Source organism: Poecile atricapillus, chromosome 19 (assembly GCF_030490865.1).
Source record: "Poecile atricapillus isolate bPoeAtr1 chromosome 19, bPoeAtr1.hap1, whole genome shotgun sequence".
Classification (NCBI taxonomy): Eukaryota; Metazoa; Chordata; class Aves; order Passeriformes; family Paridae; genus Poecile; species Poecile atricapillus.
Window position 1 is genome coordinate 7,949,383 of NC_081267.1, and position 25,436 is coordinate 7,974,818.

General features: G+C 48.0%; 2 pseudogenes; one reads left to right on the plus strand and one right to left on the minus strand.

The window, feature by feature from the left end:
* Positions 1-25,436, plus strand: part of LOC131586380 (uncharacterized) — a 585,722-nt pseudogene that overhangs the window by 476,157 nt on the left and 84,129 nt on the right.
* The window catches only part of LOC131586384 (zinc finger protein 850-like), a 287,187-nt pseudogene that overhangs the window by 95,775 nt on the left and 165,976 nt on the right, over positions 1-25,436 (minus strand).

Consider the following 25,436-nt stretch of genomic DNA (forward strand, 5'->3'; position numbering starts at 1 on the left):
CAGCTCTGGGGGAAATAGAGAACGTCCTGGCCGTATGCAGCGTGCTGCCAGCTCAGCAGTGGAGCACAGCACGGCTCACACTGCCCATTGCTCCCACAGATGCAGCTGGCACCACAAGACATGCTCAGAATATCTGGGAAAGCATGAGAAGAGTTTTCTACCAGGGAACACATGGTTTGATTAAGTTGATGGCCATTGTGGCTGGTGGAGCACTTTTCCTGATGATGTGCTGTGCTGGAGTCTGGTATTGCTGGAAGAGAAAACGGTGAGTGTTTTGTGATCTCAGCCTCAAACAGTTTCTTGAAAGGCTGCTCATAGTCAGGAGACATTCCCAGTGAGGCTGCTGTGGACTTGTGGCTTAAGTTCTTGGTTGCCCAAATAACTGCCGAGAGTTCTGCAGCTGCCCAGGCCTTTCATTGGCCTCTTAATTGCTGGGCCTTGTCCTGGGGAGCCCGCTGGGGCTGCAGCCAGTGCTGGCTGCCACTGAGGCTGCCTGGCCAAGAGCAGCCCCAGGAGCAGCAGGCAGAGGCAAAGCAAGGTGGGCAGGAAGAAAGACCGGGGATGAGATTGCCCTTGACAGGCAGAGGTGCTCTGGGGCCTGCTCCTGGCCAGGGACCCTGCCCAGAGCCATCCCCTGCTCTCCAGGGCCTTGAGGGGCAGCTGTCCAGCTGGGCCAAGCTGTGCCAGCAGCTCCAGCCGTGCTGGGGAGCCTTGGCAGCTCTGGGCCCTGCTGTGCAGGAGGGTCCCTGTGTTCCAGCGGCAGCTGGGGGCCTCAGCCACCTCCTCTCTCCACAGGAACACCTCTGCAGCTTCAGAAGAGCAGCCAAAGATTTTAGTCTAAGAGAAGCTGACCTGTTATCCTCGCTCTTCACATCTCTCCCCATCTGCTGTGCTGTGGCTGCATCCCCATCTTGAGGGCATCCCAAGACCCACACCTCCCAAGCGAGACGCTCTGCCCCTGAGCCCCCTGGCCCTGGCCCCTGGCCAGGACTGAAATTGGGCAGCCCCTGTGCACCAGAGCAGGGGCTGGCCCATGTTTTTTGTTCTAATAAAGAGATGGAGCTCTCACCCCAGTGTCTGGCTGGTACCACCAGCAAAGCCCACACAGCACCAGCCCTGTCTGAGCTCCATGTCCAGGAGCAGGCAGGGCTGACCACGGTGTGGGCAGGCAGGAGCCAGGCAGGGGCTGCTGTGACCAGCGGTGGTGCCCCGAGGGGCTGGGGGAGCCCATGCTGAGCGTCCCTGGGCTGTGAGGGCACATTTCCTTCAGTGGCATCACCTGGGCCTGCACCTCATGAGGCACACAGGGAAAATTTGGGCTCTCTCCTAAGGTGTGCAGGGATCCCCCATGAGGAGTGCAGTGGGGTTAAATTGAGAGGGTTTTTTACTCTTCTCAGCACAGTAAAGGGGACACGCTTGGCCGAGTTTTGCAAAGCTGGGAGGAAGCCTCTTGTGAGCCCTTGGGCCTGGCCTGTGGGCACAGCGGGCAGGTGGAGCCCATCCCTTGAGGCCAGTCCGGGCTGCTCGGGCTGGGCTGGGCTGGGCCAGGTGAGCCGGGCCATTCTCTGGGGCACAGGAGGCACCCGGGGCTGTAACTGAGGCTGTGGCTTCTCACCCTGAAGGGAGGCTGGCTCTGTTGGTTCAGAGGGCACAGCTCAGATCCCAATTACCTTTGTAAAGCTGCTGGGGAAGTGTTGAGGGCAGAGAGTTCCAACCCTTCTCACTAGGAAGCTGGGCTGATGCTGTGGGTTTTTTTAATATTTTGCCTTCTAAATTTGTGTCCTGGCAGAAAGTTAAGTTTGCTTGCTGTCAGTCAGCTCCTTTTCTGCTTGGTGCTATTTTAAATGAAATTAAAATAAGACAACAAGAGCTATTAGGTTAACAGCAATTTAATAACAAGGGAAAAAAAAGATACAATTTAGTGAATTGAATAGAAGGATACAATTTAATAAAAGAATACTATTTAGTGGCCTGAATAGCAATTTGGTACAAACGGAAAACAATTTAGTAAAAGAGTACAATTTAGTGAATAACTTCAGATACATAGATATATATTTGTGAATATAATTTGCCAGTAATTATGATTAAAGCATAAGCAAAACTGACCAGGGTACAGGGAGGGCTTCTCACCCTGCCTCACATACCAAAACAAAGTAATTCAAACTAAAATTATATACTGTATGCTTATAACTACTCATTAATATTTCCCATAAGTCTCCTCCTATTTCCAATTCATTGATTTAATATCACTATTCTTCATGGCACATGCTTCACTTGTTGCTAGGGGGTCTTCTGTCTTGTTTTGGTGGTTTTTTGGATGAAGGCTTACACTCATCCTCGTTGTCCTCTGGATAACCTTACAGGCTGTGCATGCGTACTAAGCGTTGTGTTATGTAAGTAAGCATTGTGCTCCACTAATTAGTCTTATATTTTATAATTTTCAGGCCCTATGCCTAAAGTCATTCCAACTTCATCCATCTCAAGGTCAATTTTGTCTTAGGACATTTCTTATCACAAAACTACATCCTGTACCTTAATTTTAACATGTAACATCTGTAGGGGGGCTACATCTGCCTTGTAACACCAATTCCCTTGATTGCTTCTAATAATAACTTTCCAAATAGTTACAATTTAGTTAGCACTAATCATTTCCATTTATTACAGGAAGGTGTGAAAACAGGAGAATTGTTTGGTGTGGCCTCCTCTCTGCCTTTCACACCTTTCAGTGCTTTGACCCAGCCAAGAGCTTTCTCCAAGAGTGCAATGAAGCAGCTGTTCCTGCTCCCAGCTCTGGCTTTTCCCAGTCTCTGACCCTGACTGGTTTTGTCCCTCTTGCTGTGCCCTCTGTTCCCCCAGGGGCTGCCCCAGGCTGAGGGATCAGATCCAGGCACTGCTGCTGCTCCCTCGGGACCAGCCCCAGTTTGGTTGTTGCTGTCAGTGCCAGCAGAAGTGGTGGCTGGAGCAGCGGGTGCTGACAGTGCCCCAAGGCCCGGGGCTGGAGGGGTCCCTGGGCTGGGGCTGGGAGGGAGCTGCCCCTTGTTCTCCCTCTGCCTCACGCAGAGCTGGGCCGGGCACAAGTGGGGCAGCAGAGCCAACAGGGAGCCTGCGAGTCTCTTCCAGCCGTGCCTGCTCAGAGTTTGGCCTTGGAGCTTCAGGTGGGCAAAGGCAGCTGCTCTGCTCCCTCTGCGTGTGCCCGTGTTCAGCAGTGCTGCTCCATCAGTCTGTGCCCAGCAACGGGGAAAAGCCTCAGCCCTGCAGGGCCAGGAGCTGCCGGGCTCTGCCTGAGCAGCTCAGCCAGCGGGAAGGGAGCTGCTCCACACGGGAACCAGGAGCAAAGGACATGCCTTTTCTAAGACATGTTTTCTGTAAAAAAAAACCCAAATAAACAAAACAAAAAAACAAAACAAAAAAGAAAACATGAAAAAATATGAAAGATAAAAATTACCCCCAAATGTGTAGTGAAAAATGATCTATAACTCTGGAGTAAGAAAGAGGTAACCGATCTTTTGAAAAAGAGAACTCAGCTTCGATTTTAGTTACTTAGTTTGTACACGTGCTGGTGGAAAGGATCCATTAGCTGCCTTTCTTTACAGATTTGATGGATGTTTTCCAATATTAAGATATTTTACACTGCAGTTGAAGGAATAGGAAATTGAAATACATGTTCTTCATGACTGTGTCTTGAGTGTAAAAATTTTGCCGTTTGAAACTTGGACCTAAAGTGTTGCAAATGGAAGTGATAAATCCCAATGGACTGAGTGAATGCAGCTTTTCCTATGGGATGTGCAGCACTCCAAGGACTTCCTCAGTGGGGCTGTGGGTGCTTGGAGCTTTGTCCTGTGCCACTCCGGGATGTCATGAAATGGGACTTCACCTGCCACCAGCCCAGGTCACGCTCTGCCGCCCCAGCTCCGTGGACCTTGTGTCCCCAAAGAAGACACAAGGTGTTTCTGCTGCTCCACCTTTGCACAGATCCACAGAGAGCTGGGATTATCCCAAGTCTCATGTTTCCATTGTGCCATATTCCTAAAGAACCAGCAGCCCATCCTGACGAATATGGTGAGTTATGTGGATGGTTGTCAGCTCCCTTTCCTGCCTAGAAATCCTGAAACAGCTTTTAAGTGCTGTTCCCTTCAGCTCTTGGACACCTACTCACACAGAGCTGGGAAAAATAATACCCTGGCCATGGCTTACAAGGTGAGTTATGCCAAAGTTAGAGCTCTGTGGGAAATCTCTATCCATCCCTATCCTTTTAATCTATTTGTAAGTGGGGGTGTGCATGGATGTGTCTTGTATGGAAAGGAAGGAGTGTGCAAACAACGTGACTGACACTTTCACTCTCTGTGTTCATTCCATACTCATGGGTACCAAGATATTATGGAAACCTTTGCAAGGACAGACCTTGTGTCCATGGATACAGAGACATCCAAGAGCCCCTGGCACAGACAGGCATTGCTGTTCTTCAGCCACAGACAGGATGAGTCCCTGAGACTGGGGCTTGGCCTTCCTCATGGTGAGGGGCATCAAGGAAGGCTGCAGTGTGATGGAGACTGTGATGGGCTGGGAACTCACTGGGGGAAAGGAGGGAGCAGTTGTGAAGTAAAAGGCAGGTGGGGGACAGAACTCCTTCAGAGAATAGAACTGTTCTGAGCTACAGCTTGAGCAAGATGAAAAATGTCATTTGGGGTCATCCCAGATTGATTTCATTTCAGAAGTTATGGAACAAGTTTAATTTTTGGGTGGTGTCATGTTTTCCCTTGGAGGTGGACACTCTGCAGACTTGAGCTGCATTGCCAAAATGCTCCAGTCGCTGCTGCAGGTCACACCGTTTCTTCTTTGGCTGATCCCGGCGCGGTGCTGAGCCCAGCAGAGCCCTGGCAGAGCCCAGAGCAGCCTCAGCATCCGCAGAGCCCGGCTGCAAGAAGAGAAAGCAGAAACCGCCCGTCAGCTGAAGGCTCCTGTCCCCTTGTCCCAGCCAGCCGCGGTGCCCAGGCCATGCTGGCCGTGCTCAGAGCTGGGCCCAAAGCTGCCCATCACTGCTGCCTTTGGGAGCAGAGCAGGAGGGCAGGACATGTGCCCAGCCTGCAGCCAGCCACGGCAGATCCAGCCCCTCAGCAGCTGCCCAGAGAGGGATGCTCCTGTGCCCGCTGCCATCTCCCAAAAGCTCTTGTCCCACCCATGCCAAGGAGATGAGGACCCACCTCACACCATCCGCTGCCAGAAGAAAAGCTGGTCCCAAACGATGTCCTCAGTCTTCTCCAAGGGCACGGCCCATCCACGCCACAGCTGGTCCCAAGCACTTCCTGATCCAGACTGGACCCCACCTAGAACGCTTCCTTTAGAAAAACAAACAACAAATTAATGAAAATAGATTACAGACAAAAAGGGGAAACCAGAAAAATGGTAAAAAATCTTATCTCTGTCAGAAACTTGAGCAAGGCCCAACCCCTACATTGTGGGGAAAAACCCACCCATGGGTGAGGGAAGCCCATGCTTGCTCCCTTTCCCCCTGCACTGTCCCCCAAAATCACGGTGATCCCAAAGCAAAGCAGGGGAGTGGAGCAGCCCAAGCCCTTCCTTGCCTGCACAGCAAAGCAGCCGTGCTCAGGTTCTGGAGTCCCACCTGTGCTCCTGCCATGGGGGTTTGTTTGTGTCGGGCTGGCTGCCCCAGCCCCAGCCCGGGGCACGGTGGGTGGTGGGGGCTGTTGGCAGGGCCAGGATCCCACTCCCATTTCGTAACCACCCCAGCCCATGTCCCCAGCCCTGCCAAAAACCAGCTGGGCAGCCACTGAGGAATCAGTTGCACCTGCCCCAGTGAAGGGGAAACCTTTGGTTGCCGGCCAATGCTCAAATCTGGGAGTATCCCCCTGGGACTGGACTTACCTGAAAATTCACTGTGGAGCCTGGCTTTGAAGAAGGTGCCAGAATCAAAGTCCATCATCGCCAGCTGCCGCTGGCCAGGTGGAGGAAGAGGATGTCATCCTTGCTGTTGTCCTCCATGTCTCCAGCAGCAGCAGCAGCCCCACCTGGTCCAGCTTCTCCAGGGGCTCCTTCTTCCCTGGGGGGACACCAGGCTGTCAGGGTTCTGCCCAGGGCCCGGCTGTCAGTGAACCAGGACAAGCAAAACCAGCTCAGATGGTGCCCACCAGTGCTGGGCAGAGCAGCTCAGCTCCAGCACAAGGGCTGTGTGTTCCCATTTGATGGGCCCAATGCAGTGACACAGGCAGGACAAAAAAGTCTGGGTTTCTTTGCTGCTGATTGCCAGGGCATGTGTGGAGCTGTAACTTACCAGGTCCCTGCATCACTGTGCCTGTGGCTCTCTCCCTTCTTCTAGGGCTGATGAATATCCTGCATCCAGGGATCACAGGACAGGTCTTCTAATGAGGGCCTGTCCAAGGAGTTCAGGGATAAACACCACCTGATCAGAAGTTGGCAATCTGGGGAGAGAAACCACAAACCACTGGTCAGTTGGAGAAGGCTCCTGTCTGCTTTGTCCCACTATTCCCATGCCCAGGCCACGCTGGATGTGCTCAGAGCTGGGCCTAAACTTTCCAATCAATTCTTTGTTTTGGAGGAGAGCAGGAGAGCAGGACATGTGCCACCTCCTCAGCAGCTGCCAGAGCGGGATGCTCACGAGCCCGCTGCTGTCTCCCAACACTGGTGTTCCCCCTGTGCCCAGAGATGAGGATTCACCTTGGGAGAGCCGTTGTGGCAGCGGGAGCTGGCCCCATCTGATGTTCCTGCCCCTCCTGAAAGGGTGCTCCCCGCAGACCATCTCGTGCAGCAGGATGCCCAGGGTCCAGACGGTTGCTGCCTCGCCATGGTACCACCCAAAGTCGTTCCATTCCGGGGGGCTGTATGATGGTGTTCCTATGGAATATGGATGGAGCTCATCAGGGGGATGCTGCTGCTCCCAGAGCCTGACCCCAGCATCCTTGGGCATGTGGGGGCTTCCCCAGTGGCCCATGGGGTGACCTGCTGCCCTCTCGCCAGCACCTGGGACTTGGGTACAAATCCGTGGCTGGAAACGAAGTCACTGGTGCTGGAAGAGGGCAGCAGAAACCCTGGCAAGGCCCGACCATGACACACAAAGGGAAATACCCACTCAGTGCTGAGGAGAAACCATACCCACATCCTCCCTGCTGGCATTGCCCAAAACATATTTTGAACCAAAGCAAACCAGGTGAGCAGAGCAGTCCAAGCCCATTCTCAACTGCACACCAAACCAGCTGGTGCACAGGTTCTGCCTCCCCCTCTCTGTCACCCCTACCCATGGAGGATTTTGTCAGGCTGCCTGCCCCAGCCCCAGTCCTGGGAGAATCCCTCCTGCCACACCCTTGTTGCGCCAGGAGATGTTGGGCCAGGAGATGCTGGGACCAGAAGCCTACCCCTGTGTGGGCTCACCTGCAAATTGAGTGTAGGCTGTCTCCTGAAGGTAGGTGCCACAGCCGAAGTCTATCAGTTTTGCCTCGCCGGTGTCCAGGTCTACCAAGATGTTCTCCGGTTTTATATCTCGGTGCAGGACCCCGCAGCTGGTGCAGTGCCGCACGGCTGCCAGGACCTGCCGGAACAGCTCCCGCGCCTCTTCCTCGGACAGGAACTTCCGTGCCCGAATGAAGTGCCGCAGGTCCTGACACCGCTCCGGGCGCTCCAGCACCATAACAATGTAGCTGGGGAGCTCAAGCCACTCCAGCAGCTGCACCACGCCGGGGAAGCCTGTGGACACCTTGTCCAGCAGCACTATCTCCAGTGGTGCGCTGGTGCCGTCGGGCTGCGGGAGGAGCACGGTGCCGTCAGTGGGGCTGAGGCCGTGCCAGGGCTCGGGAAGCCCTCAGCCAGCCCGGGATGCTCTGTGCCCTCCGCTGGCCCCATGCCCGCTCTCCCTCCAGGTGTCCTGGCAGCTCCCACCCTGCCGGGCCCCGGCTCATCCCCGCCCGGCACGCCCTGGCTTGTGCCGCTGGCCCCGCTCACTCACCAGCTCGCCCCAGTGCCGGACGCGGTTCCGTGGCACCTTTTTGATGGCCACCTGTAAGCCAAAGGGAACAGCGGATTCAGCTCAGTGCCTGCCGTTTCCAGCCCCATCCTACTCCTCCGCCCCCTCCTCCTTTTCTGCCCCCTCCGCCCCCTTCTCCTCCTTCTCCGCCCGCCGCTGGCCCCACCGCTCACCGGGAGTCCGTCCGAGAGCCGAGTGGCTGCGAAAACTCTGCCAAAGCCGCCGCGTCCCAGCAGTGAACCCACTCGGTAGCGCTGCTGCAGGGCCTCCTGCGCCTTCCCTGGGGAAGAGACGCGGCCGTCAGCGCTCGGCCCGGGGCCAGGAACGGCCCCCGAGCGCTCCCCGACCTCCCCGGGCCGGGCATCCGCAGGCGTTCGCTCTTTGGAACGCGACAGCGGCGGCTCGGGGCCGGCGGCCGCGCTGCTGAGCGGCGGAGCTCGGGCCGGGGAAGCCGCAGCGGAGGCGGCGGCAGCGGCCGCGCCACCTGTGTCCTCCACGGGCCCTGGGAGGAGCTGGGGCCGGGGCCGGGGCCTGGGCCGGGGCCGGGGCCGGGGCCGGGGCCGGGGCCGGGGCCGGGGCCGGGGCCGGGGCCAGGCCAGGCGGAGCCAAAGGGCAGCGATGCCGCCCCAGCCCCAGGCAATGATGCCCGCCCAGCAGCGCCAGCGCCAGCACAGCCAGAGCTGGGCGGAGGCGAGACCGCGGGGGGATTCTCGGAGCCGGGGCCGGGGCAGCCCCGCCCGGGGCCGGGGGCGGACCGGGGGCATGGCCCGGGTGGGCACGGGGAGAGGGAAACTGGAAGAGAATGGGACACAGGAAAAGGGAGACGGGTATGGGGTGCGGGACAGTGGGAGAGGGAGAGGAGAATCTACGGAGTCGAGTAATTCGCTTTTTGTCTTCTGCTGCTGCCGCCGCTGCTGCCGCCGCTGCCGCTGCAACTGAAGCACCGGGACCGTTTGTCCCCGTGTCCGTTTGTCCGTTGCCTGCTCGGCCCCGCCCAGAGCCCCGCGCTTCCCGGGCAGCCCCTGAGCCTGGCCAAACACGGGAACTTTGCCCTGGTGAGCCAAGAGCCAGAGTCTTGACTCCTGCACAGGGGCACAGCAATGCCCTTGGCTGCTGCTGTGCCTTGTCCCTGCTGAGGGTCAGACACTGTCTGAGCACATTCCCTGAATGCAGAATTTGTACCTGAGCCAAGCACTGCACTTGTGTCTCCAGCATTGCTTTCCAAGTAAAACAGGGGAAGGCAAACTGGGTGTAGCTCATGGTATTTTACAGTGTCTAAAACTTGCCAAGTCATGGGTCTTAGAGGTGAGATCCATTTGGAATGAATGGGATGGAGAAACAGTGCAAGATGGAGAAGGGAAACATAAAAATAAATAGAGAAAAATAGAAAAAAACATATTGGTTGTTCCTTTGGATTTTATTTTCATTTCTTAAAAAAGCTGTTTCAATTTTCCCGGAATCTTCTCCCCAGTCCTGTCTGTTCTTTCCAACAACCTGTCCTGGAGAACAAGGCACAGCTCCTGTCACAAGATGTGCCCCCAGCTGCAGCTTCTCTTGGCTTCCCACACTGTGAATGCAGCACAACTCTTGCAGCAAAGCAGGACAAATATTTGAAGAACTTGACAGCTTGTTCTTTCTTTTCCTTGTGCACTGGGGAGTTGTGCCATTGGTAAGGTTTTCATTGTTCCTCTTCTAGCCAAAGAAAACATGATGGGCTACCAGGAATTGTTGGGGAATACAAGCCTGGCTGAATGTGGAGAAAGAATCTCCAGAGCCTGCAGCCAGCAGTGGAGAGCTCATCATTCCAAATGCCCCATGGACATCTTGAAAGTGATCTGGAACGTGAAGATGGGCTGACAGAGGGAGTTTGTTTCTGTGTTCAGTTTAGATGGTTCTATATCTCTTGCAGTGGTAGAAATCAAGAGCACAATCAGTTGATGATAAGCACCAGAACATGATAAGCTGGAGCTCTCAGTGGATGAGAGAAAGAATGTGAAAAGGAGAAATGCAGGGAATGACTTGGTGAACTTTGTGTGTAAGAAGGGTCATTTTTTCCTAATAATTCCCAATTCATTCCCTTTGCTTTTATCCTTTTAACAAGGCCAATTGCATCTCAGATTCCCCATGAAATGAGAACCCTGAGCTTGTGGAACTGCCTGAAAGGTGCCCTGTTCCTTTTTCTTCTGCTGCTCAGAAGAAACGATGAAGCGAATTGGGCAGTTCTGGTTTTTTATTTCTCCTGGTGGATTTTTTCATTTTATTTGCCACTGCAGAGGCAATTTCTGTGATGGCCTCTGTCAGTTGATTCTATTTCAGCAGCAGCAGCAACAGGGCTGTGTTTGAGCACTGCAAATGTGGCCTGTGTGGCTTTAATTCTCCTTGATTTTGCGCTCAGAGATTTAGGAGCACTTTCATCTCTACTGATCATGATGACTGAAACAAAAATCCTGAGTTCCCTGTGACAAAAGCACAGTGGGTAGCACTGATTGAAAGAGACAATTGCAGTTGTATTTCTAAAATTCAAGTGTCAAGCAGGAGAGGGGCAAGAGCAGCCAGGATCTACAATTGCCAAGGCAAAGTCACCAACAGCCTCCTGCTGTCACCTCAGGGTGAGTAAAACAGGGCTGAAAACAGCGCTGGAACCCGATCCTTTCTTCCTCTGAGGGCTGGCTGAGGGCAGCAGAGCCGGGCCCTGAGGAATCAGGGCTGTTTGTGGGGGATTGTTGCTGTAGTCCAGAATTGCCCTGGGAAAAGCCCTGGGAAGCCGAGGCAGGAGCAGGTGGGAAGGGCCGGCGCTGCTGCTGCTCCTGGCCGGGAGCCCCGGCCGGGCCGGGCCGGCGCCCGCTGCGCTGCGGCTGCTGCTGCTGCCAGAGCCGGGCGGGACTCGGGGACAGGGAATGGACACGGGGGGACAGCAAAGGCCTTGGGGGCTGCAGGGATGGTGGTGCTCGGGCCAGCGCCAGCACAGAGCTTCAGCCCGCAATGAACCCCGAGGGAAACGCTGGGGAAAGGCTCCATTCAGCCTTTCTTTACTCGGAGCTGTGAAGGGACCGAAATAAAAGGAGAACAAGCAGGGCCCGACCCCTTCTCCTTTGGGAGGAGCCCCTGGGGCTGTGAGGGGCTGTGAGGGGATGTGAGGGTCCATGAGAGGTTCTGTGGGTCCATGAGAGGTTCTATGGGGCCATGCGAGTTTCTGTGGGGCCATGAGGGGCTGCGAGGGGCCATGAGGAGCCTCAGCCCTGGCAGGAGGGGTCCCCACCATGTCCCCAGGGCAGGGCAGCCGTGAGGGGCTGCAAGTGCAGACGTGGCAGCAGAGCGGGCTTGGGTAACCTCTGGGAGGGGATGAGACCCTTCCCCAGCTCCAAACCACACCAAATCCACCATTAACAGGATTTTCCATCTTTAGAATCCACTGGCAACTTGGAGTTGAGTGTACAGTTTAATTCTGGTGGGAAAAGCAAGGGAATTTTCCCAGTGAGAGACATCCAGCCATTGTTATTCATGTCTAAGATTTAAAGGTCTTGACAGTGAAAAGTAATACTAATAAATAATAATAACAACAAGAACCAGAAATAAGGCCTCGAATACCAACAATCAGCTCAGAAACATGTTTTTGTTAGCAGTAATAGATTAGTCCTAAAGAAATAAATGAAAGATTTTATTTGTAATTCAGACTTGTTTCATCTTTTTCAAAGGCTCTGGTCCCCTTTCTCCAGGGTCATTTCCTTTCCTCACCCACTTTCTAATAGGTAGAAGGGAGTTAAGCACACTGGAAAAGACAACAGCTCCTGTTTCAAAGGGAAGCAGCCACCACTCCAGGGAACCTGAATTGCCCCCAGGCACGTGTGTGCGCTTGAAGGGTGAGCGGGTGTTGGGGACAGAGATCTCAAACTCCTTCTAAGGCTGTGAGAAACCCACAAGTGGCAAAGTATCATTGTGGGTCAACTCCTGCTGAAATTCCATTCCCCCACACCCTCCAAATGGGCAGGCAGGGCTGGGCTCTGGCAGGGTTCAGTTTTGAGTGCCTTGTGCTCCCTGGCATGGAAGTGATGCTATGAACTCTGGTACTGATGGATTGTGGAATGGCTGCTGAAGGAGGAGGGGGAATCTCAGGAGACAGGAAACTCTCTTCTTCTCTGTTCTCCCTGCAGAACCCCCTCTCCAAAGAGAAATGCCTGTGCTGGGTTTCCATGGGACCCCTTCCCTCAGCCCAGTGTCTGACCCACTGTGTGGTCTGCAGGAGCCAAAGCCAGAGGAGTCCCAACATCAGTCACCCCACGGTCCCCACACAGCAGGAGAAAGCACTGCTTGCAGTGGGGTTGCTGATCTGTGACCCGTCCTGGTTCCATCCACCCCACTCCTCTCAGCCACAGGCACCAGAAGGATCCCAGGAAAGCCACAGTGCTCTACCAGATGCCAGGAGCACTCCCTGCTGTGGCCTCAGGGATGCTGGGTGACCTCGTGGATGAGGATCTGTGGCTGGTGATGAAATGTGTGGATGGAGGCCCTGGACAGGAGGTTGTTGGAGACACGTGTGGGGCTGAAGGAGAGATGGCAGCTGTCAGTGGGGAGGGCAGGGACCCTGCTTGTGAGTCCATTGCCTTGGACACCCTCAGCCACAAGATGTCCAATAAGTCAAACAAGGCTTTGGCACTCTCAGCCTTCTTTTCCCCATTCTGTACATTGACAGTAGAGAACCTTGCTTGTTTCTAGAACTAGAACAAAGATCCCAGATGGATCAAACCTTGCTTGTTTTAGTCAGCAGCATCAGTGACCAAAAGTTCTATTTCCTTTGGTTTGCTCACATCTTTGTTCCTTCTCAGTGTTCAAGCTGGGCTGTGGGGTGTCCTCATTTGCTGCATTTTCTGAGTTCCTCTTGGATCCCTTGAGCAATAGGTTGTGCCCTCTGAAGATCCTTTGTGCTCCTTGGTGACCCAGGAGAACCTTCCAGGCAGTTTTTGGGGGAGCTGCTGCTGTGATGTCACAGGAACGTTGCCGTGTCCTTGTGGTGTTCCCGTTGCTGTGGGGCACAGAGGCCTCAGTGTCAGAGCGGCTCTGGGCACCTGCTCATTGCCTGAGGATCCTCCTGCCCGAGGCATTCTCAGCAGCCAGCCCAGCCCCTGACGGGTGTCCTTCTGTGCTTGCAGGGGGACAGACAGTCTGCAGATGTGTGCAGCACAGCCAAAATGATCCAGCAAGTGGTTGCTGCAGTTTGCACTCTGCACTCTGTGGCTTCTTATGGGTATTTTTTAACCCACTGGGCCCCTAAGTCGAGGATTTCCCCAGGTGCACCATATGTGCCTTTGGGATTGCTGTGGGCTTTCTGTTCTTCCTTTGGAATGGAGTTGATTTTAATGAAAATTGCCATTAAGATGCCATTTATTTGGGAGAGCTCCTGCCAACAGCTTCTTAAAAAAGGGATTGTTTGTAGCCAGCAGGGTGTGCACAGCATTTGGAATGGAGCCTGGGGGGGATCTGTTCCCCAAGAGGAGAGTCTGTGGCAGTGAACCCTGGCATTCCCTCTGTTTGCTCACCCAGCCAAAAACTGGACACAGCCTTGTATTTTGTGCTGTTCTCTCGCTTGCTGTGTGATCCAAAAGGACTGTGGCTCCAGGAGGGAAGTTGTGAAAGCAAAATGCTTTCTCTTGGCATTGACTTGTTGTGTGGGATTTTCCAGCAGAGGCGGCTTTTTCTCCTAACAGCATCTGGTTCAGGTGAAGGTCCCCTCAGACATGGACACTGGGAAGCTCCTTCTTCAGTGAGCAGGAAAAGAACCTTTGGTGTTCAGAGATCCCAGCTGCTCCCTTTCAACACCAATATGAGCCCAGTAAGCTCCAGTATGATCCTGGTCACATGTCCCATGATGGTCCCAGTTGCCTCTGGCTAGATCAGCCCAGTCACCCCCAGTATGGGGGATGATGTGCATGGTGTGTTCCCAGTCACCCTCAGATACTCCCAGTATGAGTCCAGTCACTCCCAGTATGATCCAAAATTGGATTGCTGGGAGGCCTCATGGAATCCTGGAGACCATTGTGACACTCAAGGGCCCCATGGAACCGTGGTGACACCAGGTTGGCTGGGAGTGTTGATGTGCTGCAGGGTAGGAGGGCTCTGCACAGGGACCTGGACAGGCTGGATCCAGGGCCCAAACCCAACAAGGTGAGGTTTAACAAGTCCAAGTTCCAGGTCCTGCACTTTGGCCACAACAACCCCTGCAGTGCTCCAGGCTGGGGACAGAGTGGCTGGACAGCAGCCAGGCAGAAAGGGACCTGGGGCACTGATGGACAGCAGGCTGGGCATGAGCCAGCAGTGTGCCCAGGTGGCCAAGAAGGCCAATGGCTCCTGGCCTGGATCAGGAACAGTGTGGCCAGCAGGAGCAGGGCAGGGATTCCTCCCCTGTGCTTGGCACTGGTTGGGCAGCACCTCGAGTGCTGTGTCCAGTTCTGGGCCCCCAATTTAGGAAGGACATGGATGGGCTGGAGCGTGTCCAGAGAAGGGCAACAAGGCTGGTGAGGGGTCTGGAGCACAAGTCCTGTAAGCGATAGTAAAAGGTCTCAAAATCTTAGAAAATTCGGGGACTTAGAAAGAAAGTTAGGTTTGGAAAGGCCTTGGAAAAGTAGGCCCTGGGAAATGTTAGGCCTTGTATTTGCTAAAGATCAGGTCAAACTGCACCTGAGTAATCAGTAGATGATCATGATACAATTGTTAGATATGATTGGATATAATTATTGTTTAAAGAACATGAGGAACAATGTTAGGGGGCTGGGGGGGATCACGAGAAATCCATGTTTGGGTAAAAACAATGCATACAATAGAACAATGTAAGTTTAATAATTAATATGTGAGTTACATAATGATAGAGCATAAAACATGTTCAGTTCCAAACCAAGATGGGTCAGATTTGGGTCTTTGTACCCCTGACACCCAGATCTCTTAATAAAGCACCTGCATATAATCATTCGTGATTATGTGTGTTCCTGAATGCTAACAATTTCATCAGATTTTACTGGAATTTTGTGAAATACTTGTGGAATTTTGTGGAATTTTTGTAGAATTTTGTGGGACATTGAAGAGATTTTGTGGGATGTTTCTGGAATTTTGTGGGATTTTGAGGTGATTTGAAGAATTTTGAGGGATTTTTCTTACATTTTGTGGGGATTTTTTGACATTTTGTAAGATGTTTTTAGAATTTGATAGGGTTTTGAGAAGATTTAGGGGTTTTTTTTTAATTTTTCAGCAATTTCATGGGATTTTGTTGGAATTTAATGAGATTTTGAGAAAATTTAAATAATTTTGTGGGATTTTTCTTGAATTTTGTGGGATTATCTTAAATTTTGAGGGATTTTTTTTGAATTTTGTGGGATATTGAGAAAAATTAAAGAATTTTGTGGGATTTTTCTGTAATTTTGTGAGATATTTGGGACACTTGAAGAATTTTGAGGGATTTTTCTTAGATTTTGTAGAAATTTGTGGAGATTTTGTGGGATGTTTCTGGAATTTGGTAGAATTTTGAGAAGATTTTGGGAATTTGTTGGGGTGTTTCTGGAATCTCATGGGATTTTTGTGGAATTATGTGGGATGTTTCTTGAATTGTGTGGGATTTTGTGGAAATTTTCTTGGACATTTCTAGAATTTTGTGGGATTTTTCTGGAACTCTGTGGCATTTTGAGAAAATCTAAATAATTTTGTGGGATTTTTCTAGAATTTTGTAGGATTTTTTTGGAATGTTGTGGAATTTTTCTGGGATTTTTTGGGATTTTGAGCAGACTTCAATATTTTGGAAAGATTTTTCTTAGATTGTGTAGACATTTGTGGAGATTTTTTAAAATGTTTCTGGAATTTGATATGGTTTCGAGACGATGTAGGGAATTTTGCGGGATGTTTTCTTAAATTTTGTGGATTTTTGTGGAATTTTGTGGGATACTGTGGAGACTTGAAAAATTTAGAGATTTTTCCCAGATTGTGTGCAAATTGGAGGAGATTTTGTGGAATGTTTCTAGAGCTTCGTAAGATTTTGAAAAGATTTAGGGAATTTTGTGAAATGTTTGTGGAACTTTGTGGGATTTTTGTGGAATTTTGTGGGATGTTTCCGAAATTCTGTAGAACTTTGAGGAGACATGAAGAATTTTAAGGGATTTTTCCTATATTGTGTGGAAATTTGTAAAGATTTTGTGGGAAGTTTCTGGAATTTTGTGGGATGTTTCTGGAATTTCGTGGGATTTTTTTGAATTTTGACAGATTTTTCTAGAATTCTGTGCAATTTTTGAAAAATGTTGTGGAATTTTCCGGAATTTGGTGAGATTTTGAGGAGACTTGAAGAATTTTGAGGAGTTTTACTTAGATTGTGTGGAAATTTGTAAAGATTTTGTGGGAAGTTTCTGGAATTTGGTAGGGTTTTGAGAAGATTTAAAGGATTTGTTGGGATGTTTGTGGAATTTTGTGGGATGGTTGTGGAATTTTGTGGGATATTGAGGAGACTTGAAACATTTTGAGGTATTTTTTTTAGATTGTGTGGAAATTTGTAAAGATTTTGTGGGATGTTTCTGGAATTTTTTAGGGTTTTGAGAAGATTCAGAGGATTTGGTGGGATGATTGTGGAACTTTGTAGGATTTTTCTGGAATTTTGTGGAATTTTTGTGGAATTTTCTGGCATGTTTCCTGAATTTTGAATTACTTTGAGGTGACATGAAGAATTTTGAGGGATTTTTCTTAGCTTGTGTGGTAATTTGTAAAGATTTTGTGGGATGTTTCTGGAATTTGGTGGGGTTTTGAGAAGATTTAGAAGATTTGTTGGGATGTTTGTGGAACATTGTGGGATTTTTGTGGAATTTTGCGGAATTTTTGTGGAATTTTGTGGGATGTTTCCAGAATTTTGTAGGACTTTGAGGAGACATGAAGAATTTTGAGGGGTTTTTCCTAGATTGTGTGGAAATTTGAAAAGATTTTGTGGGCTGTTTCTGGAATTGTGTAAGATTTTTGTGGAATTATGAGGGATTTTTCTAGAATTCTGTGCAATTTTTGTGGAATGTTGTGGAATTTTCTGGAATTTGGTGGGGTTTTGAGGAAACTTGAAGAATTTAGAGGAGTTTTACATAGATGGTGTGGAAATTTGTAAAGATTTTGTGGGAAGTTTCTGGAACTTGGTAGAACTTTGAGAAGATTTAGAGGATTTGTTGAGATGTCTGTGGAATTTTGTGGGATGTTTGTGGAATTTTGTGGAATTTTTGTGGAATTTTGTGGCATGTTTCCTGAATTTTAAAGGGCTTTGAGGTGACATGAAGAATTTGGACGTATTGTTCTTAGATTGTGTGGAAATATATAAAGATTTTGTGGGATGTTACTGGAATTTTGTGGGATTTTTTTGGAATGTTGTGGAATTTTCTGGAATTTGGTGAGGTTTTGAGGAGACTTGAAGAATTTTGAGGGGTTTTACTTAGATTGTGTGGAAATTTGTAAAGATTTTGTGGGATGTTTCTGGAATTTGTTAAGGCTTTGAGAAGATTTAGAGGATTTGTGGGATGTTTGTGGAATTTTGTGAGATGGTTGTGGAATTTTGTGGGATTTTTCTGGAATTTTGTAGGATTTTTTTGGAATGTTGTGGAATTTTTCTGGGATTTTTTGGGATTTTGAGCAGACTTCAATATTTTGGAAAGATTTTTCTTAGATTGTGTAGACATTTGTGGAGATTTTTTAAAATGTTTCTGGAATTTGATATGGTTTCGAGACGATGTAGGGAATTTTGCGGGATGTTTTCTTAAATTTTGTGGATTTTTGTGGAATTTTGTGGGATACTGTGGAGACTTGAAAAATTTAGAGATTTTTCCCAGATTGTGTGCAAATTGGAGGAGATTTTGTGGAATGTTTCTAGAGCTTCGTAAGATTTTGAAAAGATTTAGGGAATTTTGTGAAATGTTTGTGGAACTTTGTGGGATTTTTGTGGAATTTTGTGGAATTTTGTGGGATGTTTCCGAAATTCTGTAGAACTTTGAGGAGACATGAAGAATTTTAAGGGATTTTTCCTAGATTGTGTGGAAATTTGTAAAGGTTTTGTGGGATGTTTCTGGTATTTGGTGGTGTTTTGAGAAGATTTAGAGGACTTGGTGGGATGTTTGTGGACTTTTGTGAGATGGCTGTGGAATTTTGTGGGATATGCATGGAACTTTGAGGGATTTTTGTGGAATTTTGTGCAATTTTTTTGGAATGTTGTGGAATTTTCTGGTATTTGATGAGATTTTGAGGAGACTTGAAGAATTTTGAGGAGTTTTAGTTAGATTGTGTGGAAATGTGTAAAGATTTTGTGGGAAGTTTCTGGAATTTGGTAGAGTTTTGAGAAGATTTAGGGAGTTTGTTGGGATGTTTGTGGAATTTTGTGGTATTTTTTTGGAATTTTGTGGGATATGGATGACACTTGAAGAATTTTGAGGGATTTTTTTTAGATTGTGTGGAAATATGTAAAGATTTTGTGGGATGTTTCTGGAATTTGGTGGGGTTTTGAGAAGATTTAGAGGATTTGTGGGATGTTTGTGGAATTTTGTGAGATGGTTGTAGAGCTTTGTGGGATTTGGATGGAAAGTTGTGGGATTTTTGTGGAATTTTATGCCATTTTTTTTAGAATGTTGTGGAATATTCTGGAATTTGGTGATATTTTGAGGAGACGTGAAGAATTTTGAGGGATTTTTCCTAGATTGTGTGGAAATTTGTAAAGATTTTGTGGAATGTTTCTGGAATTTGGTAGGGTTTTGAGAAGATTTAGGGAGTTTGTTGTGATGTTTGTGAGATTTTGTGGGATGGTTGTGGAATTTTGTGGGATATTGAGGAGACTTGAAGAATTTTGAGGTATTTTTTTTGGATTGTGTGGCAATTTGTAAAGATTTTGTGAGATGTTTCTGGAATTTGGTAGGGTTTGGAGAAGCTTTAGAGGTTTTGTTGGGATATTTGTGGAATTTTGTGGGATGGTTGTGGAATTTTGTGGGATACGGATGAAACTTGAAGAATTTTGAGGGATTTTTCTTAGATTGTGCGGAAATTTGTAAAGATTTTGTGGGATGTTTGTGAAATTTGGTGAAATTTTGAGGAGACTTGAAGAATTTTGAGGAGTTTTACTTAGATTGTGTGGAAATGTGTAAAGATTTTGTGGGATGTTTCTGGAATTTAGTAGGGTTTTGAGAAGATTTAGAGGATTTGTGGGATGTTTGTGGAATTTTGCGAGATGGTTGTAGAGTTTAGTGGGATTTGGATGGAAAGTTGTGGGATTTTTGTGGAATTTTATGCCATTTTTTTTAGAATGTTGTGGAATATTCTGGAATTTGGTGATAATTTGAGGAGACGTGAAGAATTTTGAGGGATTTTTCCTAGATTGTGTGGAAACTTGTAAAGATTTTGTGGGAAGTTTCTGGAATTTGGTAGGGTTTTGAGAAGATTTAGGGAGTTTGTTGGGATGTTTGTGGAATTTTGTGGGATTTTTCTGGAATTTTGTGGAATATGGATGAAGCTTGAAGAATTTTGAGAGATTTTTCCTAGATTGTGTGGAAATTTGTAAAGATTTTGTGAGATATTTCTGGAATTTGGTAGGGTTTTGAGAATATTTCTGCAATTTTGTAGAAAGTTTCCGGGATTTTGTGGATTTTTCTGGAATTTTGTGGGATGTTTTTTGGAATATTGAGTGATTTTGAGGAGACTTGAAGAATTTTGAGGAGTTTTACTTAGATTGTGTGGAAATTTGTAAAGATTTTGTGGGATGTTTCTGGAATTTGGTGGGGTTTTGAGAAGATTTCTGCAATTTTGTGGGATGCTTCTGGAATTTTGTGGGATTTTTGTGATATTTTGAGGGATTTTTCTAGAATTTTGTGCCATTTTTTTGGAATGTCGTGGAATTTTCCGGAATTTGGTGAGATTTTAAGAAGACTTGAAGAATTTTGAGTAGTTTTTCCTATATTGTGTGGAAATTTTTAAAGATTTTGTGGGATGTTTCTGGAATTTGTTAAGGCTTTGAGAAGATTTAGAGGATTTGTGGGATGTTTGTGGAATTTTGTGAGATGGTTGTGGAATTTTGTGGGATTTTTCTGGAATTTTGTGGGATATGGATGAAACTTGAAGAATTTTGAGGAGTTTTTCTTAGATTGTGTGGAAACTTGTAAAGATTTTGTGGGATATTTCTGGAATTTGGTGGGGTTTTGAGAAAATATAGGGAATTGTGTGGGATGTTTGTGGAACTTTCTGGGAGGTTTCTGGAATTTTGTGGAATTTTTGTGGAATTTTGTGGCACGTTTCCAGAATTTTGATGGACTTTGGGGAAAGATGAAGAACTTTGAGGTATTTTTCTTAGATTGTGTGGTAATTTGTAAAGATTTTGTGGGATGTTTCTGGAATTTGGTAGGGTTTGGAGAAGATTTAGGGAGTTTGTTGGGATGTTAGTGGAATTTTGTGGTATTTTTCTGGAATTTTGTGGGATATGGATGAAACTTGAAGAATTTTGAGGGATTTTTCCTAGATTGTGTGGAAATATGTAAAGGTTTTGTGGGATGTTTCTGGTATTTGGTGGTGTTTTGAGAAGATTTAGAGGACTTGGTGGGATGTTTGTGGACTTTTGTGAGATGGCTGTGGAATTTTGTGGGATATGCATGGAACTTTGAGGGATTTTTGTGGAATTTTGTGCAATTTTTTTGGAATGTTGTGGAATTTTCTGGTATTTGATGAGATTTTGAGGAGACTTGAAGAATTTTGAGGAGTTTTACTTAGATTGTGTGGAAATGTGTAAAGATTTTGTGGGAAGTTTCTGGAATTTGGTAGAGTTTTGAGAAGATTTAGGGAGTTTGTTGGGATGTTTGTGGAATTTTGTGGTATTTTTTTGGAATTTTATGGGATATGGATGACACTTGAAGAATTTTGAGGGATTTTTTTTAGATTGTGTGGAAATATGTAAAGATTTTGTGGGATGTTTCTGGAATTTGGTGGGGTTTTGAGAAGATTTAGAGGATTTGTGGGATGTTTGTGGAATTTTGTGAGATGGTTGTAGAGTTTAGTGGGATTTGGATGGAAAGTTGTGGGATTTTTGTGGAATTTTATGCCATTTTTTTTAGAATGTTGTGGAATATTCTGGAATTTGGTGATATTTTGAGGAGACGTGAAGAATTTTGAGGGATTTTTCCTAGATTGTGTGGAAATTTGTAAAGATTTTGTGGAATGTTTCTGGAATTTGGTAGGGTTTTGAGAAGATTTAGGGAGTTTGTTGTGATGTTTGTGAGATTTTGTGGGATGGTTGTGGAATTTTGTGGGATATTGAGGAGACTTGAAGAATTTTGAGGTATTTTTTTTGGATTGTGTGGCAATTTGTAAAGATTTTGTGAGATGTTTCTGGAATTTGGTAGGGTTTGGAGAAGCTTTAGAGGTTTTGTTGGGATATTTGTGGAATTTTGTGGGATGGTTGTGGAATTTTGTGGGATACGGATGAAACTTGAAGAATTTTGAGGGATTTTTCTTAGATTGTGCGGAAATTTGTAAAGATTTTGTGGGATGTTTGTGAAATTTGGTGAAATTTTGAGGAGTTTTATTTAGATTGTGTGGAAATGTGTAAAGATTTTGTGGGAAGTTTCTGGAATTTGGTAGGGTTTTGAGAAGATTTAGGGAGTTTGTTGGGATGTTTGTGGAATTTTGTGAGATGGTTGTAGAGTTTTGTGGGATTTGGATGAAACTTGAAGAATTTTGAGAGATTTTTCCTAGATTGTGTGGAAATTTGTAAAGATTTTGTGGGATATTTCTGGAATTTGGTGGGGTTTTGAGAATATTTCTGCAATTTTGTAGAAAGTTTCCGGGATTTTGTGGATTTTTCTGGAATTTTGTGGGATGTTTTTTGGAATATTGAGTGATTTTGAGGAGACTTGAAGAATTTTGAGATATTTTTCTTAGATTGTGTGCAAATTGGAGGAGATTTTGTGGGATGTTTCTGGAATTTGGTGGGGTTTTGAGAAAATATAGGGAATTGTGTGGGATGTTTGTGGAACTTTCTGGGAGGTTTCTGAAATTTTGTGGAATTTTTGTGGAATTTTGTGGCACGTTTCCGGAATTTTGATGGACTTTGGGGAAAGATGAAGAACTTTGAGGTATTTTTCTTAGATTGTGTGGTAATTTGTAAAGATTTTGTGGGATGTTTCTGGAATTTGGTAGGGTTTGGAGAAGATTTAGGGAGTTTGTTGGGATGTTAGTGGAATTTTGTGGTATTTTTCTGGAATTTTGTGGGATATGGATGAAACTTGGGCGTGGTTTTGAACTAGTAATTAACAAAAAGGGGAAAAAAAAGAATTATTTATTTCTTGCTGTGAGATATGGATTAAAATAAGAGCAAACCAGGTATAAAACTTAAAAGGAATAAAGAAAAGTTTATTGACAGACTACAAGAATAAGAACACCAGAATAAACTTTTAGAAAAACTTTTTCATTTCTCACTGGTCACTATTCTTTCGTTTACATGACAACAGAGACAAAAACTTTATAATTTTTATGGTTTAAACAGTTCTAATTTTCTTATAGTCTTTTCCTCAGTTTCTGTAGAGAAACAGACGTTCCTTTCTGTTAATTTATGGAGTTTGTCACAAGAAAACTATTTTTGTTATAGTTTCTCGTTTCTCTGATATCAGCTGCTCAGAGCTACTGTTATTAAAGCCCACCCCTCCCATTCCACATCACTCTGAAATGTGTTATGGGTCATGAGTTTGAAGATAGCATTTTTAAGGATAAGTTACTCAAAGGCAAAAAAAGTATTCTTCATCTGCTTCTGTGAGCTTCACTAAGAAACAGTTTTCTCATTGCCTCTCAAGGCTTCAAATCTCTCAGCACTTCACTATACCACAATTACTTCACCTTTTGCTCAAATTTACACTTTGAACACCTTATTCTTCTCCATACTCTATTATGAATTAAAGGGTTTTTTTTCAGGACTTCATTGTCCATCTCCATAGTTTTAACAGAAAGATATTTCAGCTTAATTAAAGCATCTTCTTAATTCTCTACCTTTCTTGAAGTCTCTTTTCTTTCTTGCCACTAATAGTTTATAAAGTCTCTTTTCATGTTGATCACTCTCCTTTTCTCTCTCTGGATAAAAAGATTAATCCGCAAGTCTCATCTGGATAAGAAAGAGTTAAAATCTTGCCCAAGCTTTTGTAGATGGTTCGGTGATTTCTGCTGAACAGGAGCTGGAGCTGTCTGCGATGGAAAGTTCCTCATAGCTGCTCTGGAGGGTGCGGTCACCGTCTCTGCTTGATGCAGGCCCAGAGCTCTTCTCCTTCTTTACTCGGCAGTTTCTGGTAAATTCCATCACAGCAAAACCTGCAGTCAAGCCAGGAACCGGCCTGGCCCAGCTTGGCTCGGGGCAAGCCCCAGCAGGCCCCATCTCCCGGCCGGGAGAACGGCAGGCCCAGCCCGGCCCCCGCCCGGCTGCATGGCCTGGGCAGGGAACCGGAGGCCAGCCCGGAGGTCTGCTACCTTTCACAGCCAAGCAACAAAGAGAACAAGAGAGCTCTGGTTTTACACTTTAAGGTGGGGTTCACAAGTTGATTTTATTTTTCAATGGCTAAAACTGCTGTCAATTCTCAGCAATGACCGATAATTGGTCATGAGAAAAGACTCCAGGCAGTCTCCAGCAACTTTAACTTTCTTAAAGGTAAAGTAACCACATGACAGGCGGGGACAACGAACACTGGCTTGGAGATGGAGGAAGACAGGTGTAGTTCTCCCTGATTGAAGCCTTTGGCCAGTCTTCTGAAGCTGCAGAGGTGCTCCTGTGGAGAGAGGAGGTGGCTGAGGCCCCCAGCTGCCGCTGGCTCACAGGGACCCTCCTGCACAGCAGGGCCCAGAGCTGCCAAGGCTCCCCAGCACGGCTGGAGCTGCTGGCACAGCTTGGCCCAGCTGGACAGCTGCCCCTCAAGGCCCTGGAGAGCAGGGGATGGCTCTGGGCAGGGTCCCTGGCCAGGAGCGGGCCCCAGAGCGTGTCTGCTTTTCAAGGGCAATCTCGTCCCCGCTCTTTCTTCTTCCCACCTTGCTTTGCCTCTGCCCGCTGCTCCTGGGGCTGCTCTTGGCCAGGCAGCCTCAGTGGCAGCCAGCACTGGCTGCAGCCCCAGCAGGCTCCCCAGGACAAGGCCCAGCAATTAAGAGGCCAATGAAAGGCCTGGGCAGCAGCAGAACTCTCAGCAGAGTTATTTGGACAACCAAGGACAACCCACAAGTCCACAGCAGCCTCACTGGGAATGTTTCTATTCTACAACAGACTTTCAAAAGAAGCTGTTTGAAGGAAAGATGAATGAAATACTCACCGTTTTGTCTTCCAGACATAGCAGATTCCAACACTGCATAAAATGAAGACAAGCACCAAACAAAACAGGCCTGACATTAATTCTAGCCAACAGCGTGTTCCTTGACAGAAACCTCTTCCGATGCCCTTCTGGGAATTGGGAACACGTGTTGTGGTGCCGGCTGCATCTGTGGGAGAATTGGGCAGCGTGAGCCCGTGCTGTGCTCCACTGCTGACTTGGCAGCATGGTGGGTATGTCCAGGATATTCCCTGTTTCCCCCAGAGCTGGGGCCTGCAGGCACCTTGCTGTCCCTTGGCACAGGCTGTGACACCCAACAAAGCCCAGAAAGCCGGGAGCAGAGCCCAGGGAATGCACAGCTGCTTGGGCAGTGGCTTCTTCCAGGGACACGGGCCAAACCCATCCCTGAGCAGCCACTGCCACCCCTGACCCTCCCTGCTCTGTGACAGCTCCCCCAGCCCAAGGGGACAGAGCCAGGCCCTGTCAGGGGCCAGTGCAGCCCCTGCCCAGTTGGGAGCCAGGGCTGGCTGTGGCTCTGGGCTTGTGGCAGGGCTCCCGCTTGGGGCTGCTCCTGTGCCTTGGGCCTCTGGATGCTTAGGGCCAGCTCTGGGAGCAGCTGCAGTGGGATGGACATTGGTGCACGAGTCCCATTTCCCAGAGGCTGGGAATGAGCTCCAGAGTCCTGGAAGCCAAAGCGCCTCCAGCTTTGGCTGCTGCTGGGCCATGCAAGGAGAGGCCCTGTGGGAAGAGCTGCAGGCACACAGCCCCACTGAGAGCTGAGCCCAGCACAGCAATTACCTCCTGTGCCTGGGCCCGTGCCTGCAATTGCCTCCCTTCCTTCAGGAAATGCCGCCTTCCATAGAGCCTCTCTGCCCATCCCTTGAGAAAGGAAGAGGCACAGCTGGATCAGATGGAGCCATTACATAGCAGGGAAGTGGCCTCTTCAGGAGGCAGTGCTTGTCAAAGACATGGAAGAGGATCAGGAAAAGGCCCAGGCTCTCTCTTGTCCAAACCACCACCTCTCCTGATCTGCTCAGAGACCAGGAAGTTACAGAGGATCTCAAGGTGTGCATGGCCCATGGTGCAGTTTGGGCAGCCTGCCTGCTGATGCCAAATGCCTTCCTGCAGAGGATGGGGAGAAA